The 13,347-nt window shown below is 41.2% G+C and overlaps 1 protein-coding gene across 1 annotated transcript in view; it reads right to left on the bottom strand.

The window, feature by feature from the left end:
- ARSF (arylsulfatase F) overlaps nt 1–4,565 on the bottom strand; it is a 72,275-nt gene extending 67,710 nt beyond the window's left edge. Inside the window, exon 1 of the mRNA XM_054676348.1 lies at nt 4,457–4,565. The gene's annotated coding sequence lies outside the window, so the exon portion shown is untranslated. The remainder of the gene's footprint in view (nt 1–4,456) is intronic.
- Nucleotides 4,566–13,347: the final 8,782 nt, after the last annotated feature.

The raw sequence follows: 13,347 nt of genomic DNA, 5'->3' as shown, positions 1-13,347 counted from the left end.
CTGGCAGGAAGAAAAAGGAAAAAGAAAAAGAAAAAGAAAAAAGCAACACAAGCAGCTGACCGGCAGGGATACAAGCTACTGAGTGGCGAGCAGAGAAGTAACTGAGCATTGGAGACTACAGATAAACATGACTAACTTCAGACGGTGTGGTTTTGGAGGGGAGCCCAGCCAGAGAAGGCTAGGCTTCAGAGAAACATCACCTTCTTCACACACCATCCCCTTTCCAGCTCCTCTTCCACCAAGAGCCACTTCCACTGCTCAATAAAGTCCTCCACATTCATCATCTTTCAGTTTGTGTGACCTGATGATTCTTGGACACCAAACAAGAAGTCGGTGTCCAAAAGGACAGGTGCAGAAGGCTGTCACCTTGACCCTTCACTGAGCTGTTAACACATAGCTGTCCACAAACTGCAGGCTGAGTAACATGAGCCACTCCAGTTCCTGCCCACGAAGGGGGTCAAGGTCAGGGGAACAGTCCCATCTAACGTGACTCTAAGATTTTAAACCACTGGACAGGATTTTGAAATTAAATTTACCAAATTAGTCTTACCAAAGATTACTAAAGGAATGTCAATTAAAAGCATCTGAGCTAGCTTTTGGTTGTCTGATAAGCACTTGCTTTTCTGTAAGCCATTTGATTAGAGCTCTTTCATATAATTTGGTACTGAAATATTACTTCCTCATGACAGATAGAAACTTACAGACAAGGCCAGGCATGGTGCCGCACGCCTGTAATCCTAGCACTTTAGGAGGCCAAGACGGGTGGATCGCTTGAGCTCAGGACTGAGACCAGCCTGGCCAACATGGCAAAACCCCATCTCTACATAAAAAATACAAAAAATTAGCCGGGCGAGATAGTATGCACCTGTGGTTCCAGCTACATGGATGGCTGAGGTGAGGCAGGAGGATCCCTTGAGCCCAGTGCTCAAGGGAACAGTGAACCAAGATCACACCACTGCGCTCCAGCCTGGGTGACAGAGTGAGACCCTGTCTCCAAAATAAACAAATCAATCAAACAAACAGACAATAAATAAACTTATAGACAGACACACAGATAGAGGCACATCCTGTAACATTTTTCACTTGCCTCTTTTCAAAAATTCTCTCTCTTCCTTTAGACTACTAATTTTTAAAAAATTACGGGAGCCAGCAAAAGTTGAAGGAGAGAGTTACCATCCCAGGCCTTTTCAAAAGAGGGAAAGCTCTGAGGCAAGCAGGATGCAGCAGAAGTGGAACCCCTAGGATGTCCATCTGAAGAATTTCAAGAAGAGATTATGGAATTCAAAAATAAAAAACTTCTTGCAATTTCACTGAGTACATCAGTATTTTAAGAAAATCTTGTTCTAACCAATGATCTCCTTTGGCATTACTGTATTTTTATTATTGAAGTCCAATACCTAGAATGATTATAATTTCCTTTTAGTTATAGCAAACTTAATTACATAAAAATTTTTTTGAATTCCTTTTTTACAGACTGTATTATGACTTGCACAGACCATATACATCCTGCTTGGATTTTCTGTTCTGTCCTAAACATCTCTCTTAAACAACAAGATTCTTTCTCATACAAAATTATTTTTCTTTTAACATTTCTTACCAAAAAATACCTCCTTGTAACTTTCTTCTTTTTTTTTGAGATGGAGTAGTCTCGCTCTGTCACCCAGCCTGGAGTGCAGTGGCACGATCTTGGCTCACTGCAACCTCTGCCTCCCGGGTGCAAGCAATTCTCCTACCTCAGCCTCCTGAGTAGCTGGGATTACAGGCACGTGCCACCATGCCTGACTAATTTTTATATTTTTAGTAGAGGCGGGGTTTCACTGTGTTGGTCAGGCTGGTCTCAAACTCCCGACCTCATGATCCGCCTGCCTCAGCCTCCCAAAGTGCTGGGATTACAGGTGTGACCCAATGCACGCAGCCTAACTTTCTTTACATCTCTTGTTTCTTGGTTCCTTTTACCATATTTCATAAATAACCCTTAAATAAACCTAGAATCTGGCCGGGTGCGGTGGCTTGCACCTGTTATCCCAGCACTTTGGGAGGCTTAGGTGGGTGGATCACCTGAGGTTAGGAGTTCGAGACCAGCCTGGCCAACATGGCAAGACCCCTATCTCTACTAAAATTACAAAAATTAGCCAGGCATGGTGGTGGGCACCTGTAATCCCAGCTACAAGGGAGGCTGAGGCAGGAGAATCGCTTGAACCTGGGAGGCAGAGGTTGCAGTGAGCTGAGACTGCACCATTGCACTCCAGCCTGGGAGACAGAGCGAGGCTCCATCTCAAAAAATATAAATAAATAAACATGGAATTAGATGAAAATAACTTAGCTTTGAATAAGAACATATTTTTTAGAAAAGTTTTTCTATAATACAATTTATTTAAATTGAAAATGGCCCAGACATTTAGTGAATATCTATTATTTAACTTTAGATTCTAAATTATATTTATTTACAGGCATTTGTTTCATTACATTTACCTAATTAATTTTATAAAATCTTTTACCTAGATTATCTGTGAAAACTCTGATAGTCATCATTTAAAGTTATTTCCCTGTTAACCATTTTTATAGTCTATGAATTTTCTGTGTTTGCCTAAGCAAAAATTTTAAATATATAGATATTTTACTGATAACTTGGGATTTAGCTCTTTTTACTACACTAATAACATTAAACGTCTTATTTCTCAAAAAGTACAGAAACAAAGATTATTGTGTTTCATGCTGGGTTGCTGGGTTTATAGTTTTGTAAGCCTTATGGCAAATTTTGACACCTTATAATATCTGTCAGAGGTAAATATGAAACTGCTTGATCAGTAAATGCAAACAAACATGTATGCTGACAATTTTTAAGATATTTCTAATACTATCGTACCAATAATTTTAAAGCCAGCTTATTTATTAAAGATTTATGTAAGTCACGTGAACTTGAAAAGCGTTTTGGCTTATTATTTAATTTATGAGTGCTCTTTGACTTGAAGCCAATTGGACACTTCAGGGCTAAAGCACATAAAAAATGTATGTATGTGCACACATATGTGCATGTACATAAACACATCTAAACACGCATGCACACTCACACAAAGATCCTATAGCTTTTACTTCAGAACTCTAGCAAGAGATATCAACACAAACTCACCAGTTTATACAAACAAAAAGGTTGGATCCCAACAGTGACTTCTATCTCAACAGCAGTGGAAAAGTAACAGAAGGGCCAGGAATGGTGGTTCACGCCTGTAATCCCAGCACTTTGGGAGGCCGAGGCCGGCGGATCACTTGAGGTCGGGAGTTCGAGACCAGCCTGGTCAACATGGTGAGAGCCTGTCTCCACTAAAAATACAAAAATTACGTAGACGTGGTGGCGCACGTCTGTAATCCCAGCTACTGGGGAGGCTGAGGCAGGAGAATCGCTTGAACCTGGAAGGCAGAGGCTGCAGTAGATAGCGCCATTGCACTCCAGCCTGGGTGACAGAGCAAGACTCTGTCTCAAAAAAAAAAAAAAAAAAAAAAAAGAAAAAGAAAAGAAAAGAACAAAAAGTAAACAGAAGATTTAAAGTAGGCAGAAAAGAAAATAGCAAAATAGAGGACTTAGGAACTGATTGGTTGCAGGTTGACCTTTGGGCTGGAATTTTCTCTGGTGTAATGTGTGCAGCAGTTTAAAGTGTGAACAAGCACAGACATAATATGTAACAGGAAGCTTCTTGTTTGACCTGGCATGCCCTCAAGCTTTTCCCACTTACACAAATACTTGCAAGTAGAGGAAGCAGAGAACCAAAAGGGGTGCCCAAATGGGGGTCGCTGTCTCCGCCTTTCCTCATCCTTACATGCTATGTCTCCCACTTTTATTTAAAAATGAGGAACTAAACTGTGGCCTGGGTTTTAGTAGGGTGGATTGAAGTGTGCTGGCTGTGAGAGGGACTACACTGTGTGTCACCACTGAGTCTTTCTACCCTTTCACGTGTCTGAGTTTCTCTCTCCAGAGGTCTAGACCTCTGACAGGGCTCAACATAGCAAGTGATCAGCTCTTACACCTGTCTCCTGGATGAGCCTCTTAAAATTAATTTTGTTGTGTGGTTCCCTGTAGGGTCACTGCACATCATGGCAGGAGTCAATCCCCCAGAGACTCCCACTCAACCCCTACCACCCAGGGGTGGTTTTTGGCTAGGAGGAGCAAAACTCCCTTTCTTTTCCAAGCTGAGGAGGTCAGCCTCTCATTTGGCAATTCAAAATTACGCCACAAAAGTGGCAGTTCAGTCTCTCACGCAAATGTACTCACAGGCCAATCGACATTAATTTGGGGGGAAAAGGGCAGTGGAGAAGACCATTTAGAATGCACCACCAAACCTAAAGTAGGATCCTATACAACAACTTCCTAGGAGAAAAATAAAAAGGAGGTAGAAAAACAGCTCAGAATGAACCAAGGACCATCCACCAAATGGAAGGTCCAGAGCTGCAGAGGACTCACCGGTTCCACTGGAGGAGAAACCTAAAGCCAGGGAGGGCTTCCAATGGCCCTGCGGGTAACTTAGCTCCGGGTTCGGGCAACTGCGTCAAGGATTCTGAGTCTTTTCTGAGGCCCCACGTGTAGGGCACCAATTAATGTCCGTGAAAAGAGTCAAACTCTGTAAAATATTTGAAAAGAGTTATTCATTTAACCAATGGCTCACGACACAGCCCCAAGGAGGTCCTGAGAACAAGTGCCCAAGGTGGTTGGGTGACAGCTTGGCTTTATACAATTTACGGGGACAGGAGACATCAATCGACACATGTGAGACGTACATTGGCTTAGTCCAGAAAGGTGGGATTCCATTCAAAGTGAGGAACTTCCAGGTCGTAGGTGGATTCCAGGATTTTCTGATTAAAGACCTGTAATCAATAGAAAGGAAATGTCTGGGTGAGGATAAGGCGTTGAGGAGACCAAAGTTTTTATTATGCACATGTAGCCCGCAGGTAGCAGGCTTCAGAGAAATCAGGTAGTAAATGTTTCTTATTAGACTTCAAATGGTGCCAGACTCTTGCTTAACCTTTCCTGGATCAGAAAAAATAATAATTTCACAGTGGAGAATTCCAACAGACACCACTTAATCCAGGTGATGAAATTTAACATCACCAGGACAGGACATACAGACATCATGCACTCCGTAACATGACACACTGAAAACTTACATCAATTCTGATGATTTTTTTGCCAAAAATGCATAACCTCAGTCTAATCATGAGAAAACACTGGACAAAACCAAACTGAAGGCTGGGCACAGTGGCTCAAGCCTGTAATTCCAGCACTTTGGGAGGCTGAGGCGGGCGGATCACCTGACGTCAGGAGTTTAGACCAGCCTGGCCAACAAGGTGAAACCCCGTCTCTACTAAAAATACAAAAACTAGCCGGGCGTGGTGGCAGGTGCCTCTACTCCCAGCAATTGTGGAGGCTGAGGCATGAGAATTGCTTGAACCTGGGAGGCAGAGGTTGCAGTGAGCCAAGATCGCGCCACTGCACTCCAGCCTGAGGGATAAAGGGAGACTCTGTCTCCAAAAAAAAAAAAAAAAAAAAAAAAAACTGAAGAACAATCTATAAAATAATTGATCATTACTTAGATTGGATAGTGGAACAGAATCATATCAAATGCATCCATTTATTTTCAACATTTTGTTTTTAATTAAGCTGCCTCCTACACTACTGTATGTCTGGATTTTATGTTTATTTTCCCATTCAGAAAGCCTATCTTTTTTAAAGGAATTTTAATCCATCCATGTTTATTATGATCATGGTTATATTTGGATTGAGTCCTGCAGTTTCACTTTATATTATTTTCCCTTTTTTACATATATCAGATTTTCTGCTTCTTCGGTGTAATTCTTTCCCACCCACCTCTGATTGCATGAATCAGGTTTTCTTCAATCCACGCATTTCCCATTAAGGCTCTGAAACTTGTACACATCTTTTCTAGTTTTCTGGTGGTAACCACCTTTCACCTGTCAGCACGTATTTAAGCTTATATTTTCTATCAAGTATAAAGATAGTCATTACCTATGTCTTCTTCCCAGACGAAACAAAAACATGAACATATGCTCATTCTCTCTTTCTTCTCTGCTCTTTCAATTACCTCCCATGTGAAATGTTAACTCCAGATTATTTTCACAACTGTGCACTAACACATTCAGACTTTGTTTTATACATTTATTTATTCAGCACTGCTTCCTGTGTACTCTCTTCTTTTTATTATTATTATTAGTAGTAGTAGTAGTAGTATTTTGAGACAGGGTCTTGCTCTGTCACCCAGGCTGGAGTGCAGTAGTGTAGTCATAGCTCACTGCAGCTTCAATGTCCTGGGCTCAAGTGATCCTCCCACCTCAGCCTTCTGAGTAGCTGGGACTACAGGCATGTGCCACTCAGCAATTTTAAACAAATTTTTAGTAAACACTCAGCAATTTTAAATGAATTTTTAGTAAAGATGAGATTGCACTATATTGTCCAGGCTGGTCTTGAACTCCTGGACCCAAGCGATCCTCCCACCTCAGCCTCCCAAAATGCTGTGGTTACAGGCATGAGCCACTGTGCTTGGCTACTCTCACCTTTCTTGGATGACATTCCATTTTGCTGGAGTCAATCAACTAACTTTTTCCTCAAAGGTCTTTGAGGGATAACATTTTTGAACATTTGCAAATTTGAAACCCTCTGTAAAGATCAAAAATGGCACATTCATTTCTTCAGTCTCTCCATACCTAAGGTGATATGGTTTGGCTGTGTCCCCACCTAAAGCTCATCTTCAGTGGTACCTCCCATAATTGCCACGTGTTGCAGGAGGAACCCAGTGAAAGATAATTGAATCATGGGGGTGGTTTCCGCTGTTCTCATGGTAGTGAGTAAGCCTCATGAGATCTGATGGTTTTATAAGAGGTTTCACTTGGCTCTTTTTTCTCTCTTGCCTGCCACCATGTGAGATGTGCCTTTTGCCTCCTGCCATGATTGTGAGGCCTCCCCAGTGATGTGGAACTGTGAGTCCATTAAACCTCTTTCCTTTATAAATTACCCAGTCTTGGGTATGTCTTTATCAGCAGCACGAGACTAATACCTGAGGAATATGTTCTTCCTGGCAAACATGCAGGGCAGTGAACACAAAGACACTCTGGGGCTATTTCTTAAATCTCCCTCCTACTACCTTAACAATTCTCCAAAATAATGCTGTGAGTTTTGGAAAATATACTAATGAAGGAAGGGTTTGCTCCCATCACCTCGTTGCCAGCTCTCTGGCAAAACCACAGAAAATCTCTTCTCAGACACCTTCCAGAACTCACGTCTTTAAGGTTCATGGTAGGAGGCTTCCCGTGTGGGAGCGTCCCTGATGAAGACTCTGTCTGTCCTTCACTCTCTCTCAATTCCCCCAGTCCTCTGAATATGTGCCTTTTCATGTCCCAGCATGGGATGATAGACAGATCAGGGCAGATGGTTTGAGTAAGACTCCTACTTCAGCTACCTCATGTTTCTTATACATTCATTTAACACCTCTTATTTTGTCAGCATTTTATTTTTATTTTTAATTGATAAATTTTATATATATTATATATTATTTTATATATTATATATAATATATTATATATAATATTTTATATAACATTTTATATAATACATTATATATAACATTATATATAATATTTTATATATTTTATATAGTATTTTATATATAACATCATATATAATATTTTATATATATCATTATATATAATATTATATATAGAGAGAGTACCATGGAATGCTTTGATATATGTTCACAATGTGGAATGATTACATCAGGCAAGTTAATAAATCTATCCCCTCCCAGGAGCAATAAGCTTAGTGATCTATTGCACAGAATGGTGACCATAATAAGTAATAATGCATGGTATATTTTAATGACCACTTCTTCCTAATCTAAGTTCTGGGTTAAGAAAATTCAACCTCAGTCTTTCTTGTAATAAAATAAAATTACTGTCATCTTAAAGTGCTCGTTCCAGCCTCTTGTGTTTTAGCATATTTATCTATGTAATCTTTGCAGCAACTCTATGAAGCATTTGCTATTGTAGTCATTTTAAAGTTGAGACATTGCACTACAGAGAAGTTAAGTGACACTGATTTTTCCCTAGCCAATAATTAGAAAGAACTTGAAAAGCAGACATTCAGTTTTAGACTCTGCATGTTTCAGCACCATTTTTTATTTCTCTAAAAATGCTGAATTGTGGAGGACAGATTGGCTACTTTGACTGTCTGAAATGAACATATCTGATTGGTACCTGTCTACCATCATATCCCCTGGATTAACATAAAACAAACCGAGTCTTTTCCTCATGGCCATTTCCTTCTAATGGCTCAAGAAAACATCAATGACAAGTCTCTGGCAAGAACACCTGTGGCATGCTTGAACGCATTGACCGAGTAGTTGAGAAATGTTTGTCTGGCGCCCTCTAGTGGCCCATTAGTGAAGTGGGGGCATAATTAATTGGTTCATTTAGGTCAAAGGTTCATTTACATTGCAGTGTGGCGGCAATGTAAAGAGGGATAAGAAATAGCAGAATGGGGGCGGGTGAGGTGGCTCACGACTGTAATCCCAGCACTTTGGGAGGCCGAGGCGGGTGGATCGCCTGAGGTCAGGAGTTCGAGACCAGCCTGGCCAACATAGAGAAACCCTGTCTCTACTTAAAAATACAAAAAATTAGCTGGGTGTGGTGGCAGGCGCCTGTAATCCCAGCTACTGGGGAGGCTGAGGAAGGAGAATCGCTTGAACTCAGGAGGCGGAGGTTGCAGTGAGCCGAGATCGCACCACTGCAGAATTGAATAAAGAGAAAATGATGGATTTGGGGTGATGTAGGACCTGCTAGCTGCCCTCTCTCTCTCTCTCTCTCTCTCCACACACACACACACACACACAAATTTGAGAACAGCATTAAAGACAAGTAATACAAGGGAGCTCTGAGTGAAATAAGTAATCTTCAAACTTCAAAAATTGCAAAAGATGTTGTTATTGCATTTGTTTGTTCGGTCGTTTTTTGGGGTTTTGTTTTGTTTTTGAGAAAAGATCTCCCACTGCACTCCAGCCTGGGCGACCGAGGGAAATTCCATCTCAAAAAAATAAAAATAAAAAATTAATTACGGTAAAATAACACATAACAAAATTTACCATTTTAAATCATGTTTAAGTGCACAGGCTGGTGATATTAAGAACATTCATTGTTGCTGGCACGGTGGCTCACGCCTATAATCCCAGCATTTTGGGAGGCTGATTCAGGTGGATGGCTTGAGGTCAGGAGTTCGAGACCAGCCTCGTCAACATGGTTAAATCCTGTCTCTACTACAAATACAAAAATTAGCTGGTTGTAGTGGTGTGTGCCTGTAATCCCAGCTACTCAGGAGGCTGAGGCAGGAGAATCACTTGAACCCAAGAGGCAGAGGTTTCCGTGAGCTGAGATCACACCACTGCACTCCAGCCTGGCTGACAGAGTGAGACTCTATCTCAAAATATAAAGTATAATAAAATAAAGAACATTCATTGTTGGCCACATGTGGTGGCTCACACCTGTAATCCCAGCACTTTGGGAGGCCAAGGCAGGAGGATTGCTTGAGCCCAGGAATGGTAAGAAGAAGAAGCAGAAGCAGACAGAGGACCAAACTGAGGACTAGCTAAAACATGGAAGCAGCATTCCATAAGACACGCCTAACAGCATGCCATGTCAGTTTACCGTTGCCATGGCAGCATCTGGGCATTACTGGCCTCTTCTATGGCAATGACCTGAGCACTCAGAAGTTACCACCCTTTTCCTAGAAATTTCTGCATAAACTGCCCATTAATCTGCATGCAATTAAAAGTGGGTATAAATATGACTGCAGCAGTGCCCTGAGCTCCTGTTCTCTGCAGGAGCGGTCACAGAACTGTGACACTACCTTCTCCATAAAGCTGTTGCTTCCACCACTGGCTTACTCTTGAATTATTTCCTGAGGGAAGCCAAGAACCCTCCCAGGCTAAGCCCCAATTTGGGGCTCACCTGCCCTGCATCCATCTGTAGATCCTTTCTTTGTCTTTTGTAGTCTGCAGTCACAAATGCTTCAAATTTTGGATTTATGTTTGTTTATCCTGCTTTGAATTGCTTCCTATGTGTATTGCCAAATGTCTTTCTTCAATTAAATAATTGTTTTAGCCATGTTTCTTTATTTTTTCTTAAATGTTGACTCTTTGCCATTTTTCTTATTTTGTGTTTAAGGAATCATGATTAACTGCAATTGATGATGCTTACAACAACATTTGTAATAATAACATTTATTGACTGCTTATTCTACACAAGGCGATTTCACATTAATTAATGCATGTAATCCTCATAGCTACTCTGTGAAGTAGACACTGGTTTTCCTTCTTTTACACATGAAGAAACCAAATCACAGAGACATTTCCACGATGATATAGCTACGAGGAAGCAAAGTCAAGAACTTCAGCCCAGCATTTTTTCTCATAACCAGATGTGTATCGGACAGGAAGAGAAAAGAAGGAAAGAGAGAAAATCAAGAAGTCAAACTGACTATAATAGCACTACTTCAAGTTTTATGTGACCCTCTGCTTCATGAAAAAATTAAGTACTTATCATGATTTATTAGAAAGCTAGCATGCCTGGGTATAGAATCTGCAAGCAGAAGTTTCTAACTTATGACATTGGACCTGATGCTTCCATGAATTCTAGGAACAAAAGCTCTACAAGAATCTGCTGAAGTCACCTTGATTTGCTCTTTTCCTTGGGCAATGGCACAATTATATACCAGAAAAAAATTATACAACAAATGCTCCCCTCCAGGTTCACTGTTCTATGGGCCCACTTTAATTTCACCGAGCTCTTGAAAGAACTGATTTCTGAGGATAAAACAATGGGTTGGGCCATCAGTTTTTATCCCAAATGGAATGAATGAGTCAGGTGAGCTCTGCTCCTATGACCGTTGTAACAGTAAGTTTGTGGTGGGTAACACGTGGTCCCCATGGTCTCAGGGAGCCATGGGAAGGATGTCATCTCCCTTGTCACACCCACAGAAGGGGAAGGTCCCACAGCATGGCTGCAGCCATGGTTTCCAAATTGTGTTGAACACAGAGAACTGCTGTGGGACAGGTGTTAGTGTCCTACGATGCTCTCTTATGGCTGCCTCCATCTTTTTGATCACGGAGTCCAATAATGGCTCGTTGTCAGGGTTCAGTGGAAGGGCTTCCGAAGGGTCTCTTGAGATGTCAAAGAGGAGTGGTGGGTCGTGGTAGGTTACATCCCCCGACCATGAACATATTCCACTCCCATAGCAGGCACCTGTTCCTTCAGGGTAGAATTTAGGAGTCACATAATGAGCTTTCCACACAGTTGCACCTAAAAAACAAGTTGCATTATGTATGATACCGTCTTTGTGGTGCTTTTAGGACTCTTTTCGTTAAAGATGTTTTTCTCAAAAGCTTTTTCTAGTGATTGATAATACTCTTCTGCACAGAATTACACAGCAACAGTAGCATTTCTTCAACTCTAAGAACAAGGCACAATTTCACTGCAAACTTGCAGACATTTTTAGAAATCTTGTCATGAGAATATTTGGAGATAATAATGATGACCCAGATGGGAATTGGGTAATTCTGGGAATACCAAATTAAAATTCTACCTCAATCTGATTAGGTACAAACAAAATTAAAAATGATCCAAGGCTGAATGCCACTTTCACATCTGAAATTGACAAAAGTAATTTGGCAAAGTTCATCATTCTTTATCCTTTTCTCCCTCCCTCTTCTGTCTCTCCCTCCCTCCTCTTCCCTTCCTCCCTCCCTCTTTCTCACTCTCTTCTTTCCTTCCTTTTTTCCTCCATTTCTGTTTTCTTCTTTTCTTTCTTTCCCTCCTTCCTTCTCTCCCTCCCTCACTCCCTCCTTTCCTCCTTCCTTTCCTTCCCTTCCCTTCCCCTTCCTTCCTTCCTTCCTTTCCTTCCTTCCTTTCCTTCCTCCCTCCCTCCCTTCCTTTCTTCTTTCTTCTGATATGAAATCGTTACCAAATCTATTTTCAGAGATCAATTTTATTTTTCATTTTTTATTATTTACTTATTTATTTATTTTGAGGCAGGGTCTCACTCTGTCGCCCAGGCTGGAGTGCAGTGGCAACATCTCAGCTCACTGCAACCTCTGCCTCCTGGGTTCAAGTGATTCTCCCACCTCAGCCTCCCGAGTAGCTGGATTTACAGGCATGTGCCACCATGCCTGGCTGCAGAGATCAATTTTAGATAGAAAACATAAGCATTCCCCAGCCTCTGGTAAATGAGGATTATACCGAAGTCTACTGGTGGGGTCTTGCAGAGAAGCTGTGCTTTCCTACTAAAATAGGATCAAATCATCTAACTGGATTCTTTACCGCCTTTGGTTTTTTCCCTCCTTACTGCATGGAGTGCAGGTGTGATGCTTGGAGGAACTGCAGCCACTTTGCAACCATGGGGTGAGATGCACAAGAATGAAAGCTAGCATGTCAGAGGTGGCCAAGTGGAAAAAAAGAACCCTGGTCCCATGACCGTGGCACTGAGCACTGTGTCAGCCCCATGCTCCCAACTTCTGAAATTATGATGAGAAAAAATAATAACAAAAAATTCTACTGTATAGTCCTCTATAGTTAAATTCGGGAGGCTTGTGCTGTTTACGGGGCTGTTTTATTTATCATTGATCATGTCCTGCACTCATATAGAATCTTAAAAACATAGATTTTTATTTACTTGTTTTTGTTTTTTTAATTGTTTTATGTGGGACTATCCACATCAAAATGAAGATACATCACACCACAAGTGACTGATCCCATCAGAGAAAATTCCTCCTGCAAATAAAGTTAAATCCAACCAAGTAAGAATTCTGGAATTTCATGCAATGACTCCAAAAGACCTTTCTTTACAGGTCTAAGGCAAACGATACTATTTGTTAATTTATATTTGTTTGCATGACTTCCATAGCGCGAATGTGGGACAGAAACAATCACTAGGATGTTAGAAAGGAAGGAAGGTGGAGATAAGCAACCACCCGGCAGGTCACGTTGAAGAATTTACTCCTCGTTGCTAGAATAATTACTTCAGTCATCCCTAAGCTGTGGGTATTCATAGTCTCTCTTTCTCTCTTGTTCTCTCTCTCATGTATACACTCACACAAGCTAATGCATACTTACACACACACATTAATCATGTTGTCTTAATTTTCTGTATCCTATAATGTTTTGACTTTTTTTTTTTTGAGACAGTGTCTCACTTTGTTGCCCAGGCTGGAGTACAGTGGCACGATCATTGCCAACTGCAGCCTCAAACTTCCCACTCAGCCTCCTGAGTAGCTGGACTACAGTTGTATGCCACCATAC

Source organism: Pan troglodytes, chromosome X (assembly GCF_028858775.2).
Source record: "Pan troglodytes isolate AG18354 chromosome X, NHGRI_mPanTro3-v2.0_pri, whole genome shotgun sequence".
NCBI classification, from domain to species: domain Eukaryota; kingdom Metazoa; phylum Chordata; class Mammalia; order Primates; family Hominidae; genus Pan; species Pan troglodytes.
The sequence above is the reverse complement of the archived record's forward strand: the minus strand, read 5'-3'. Positions and strand labels throughout refer to the sequence as shown.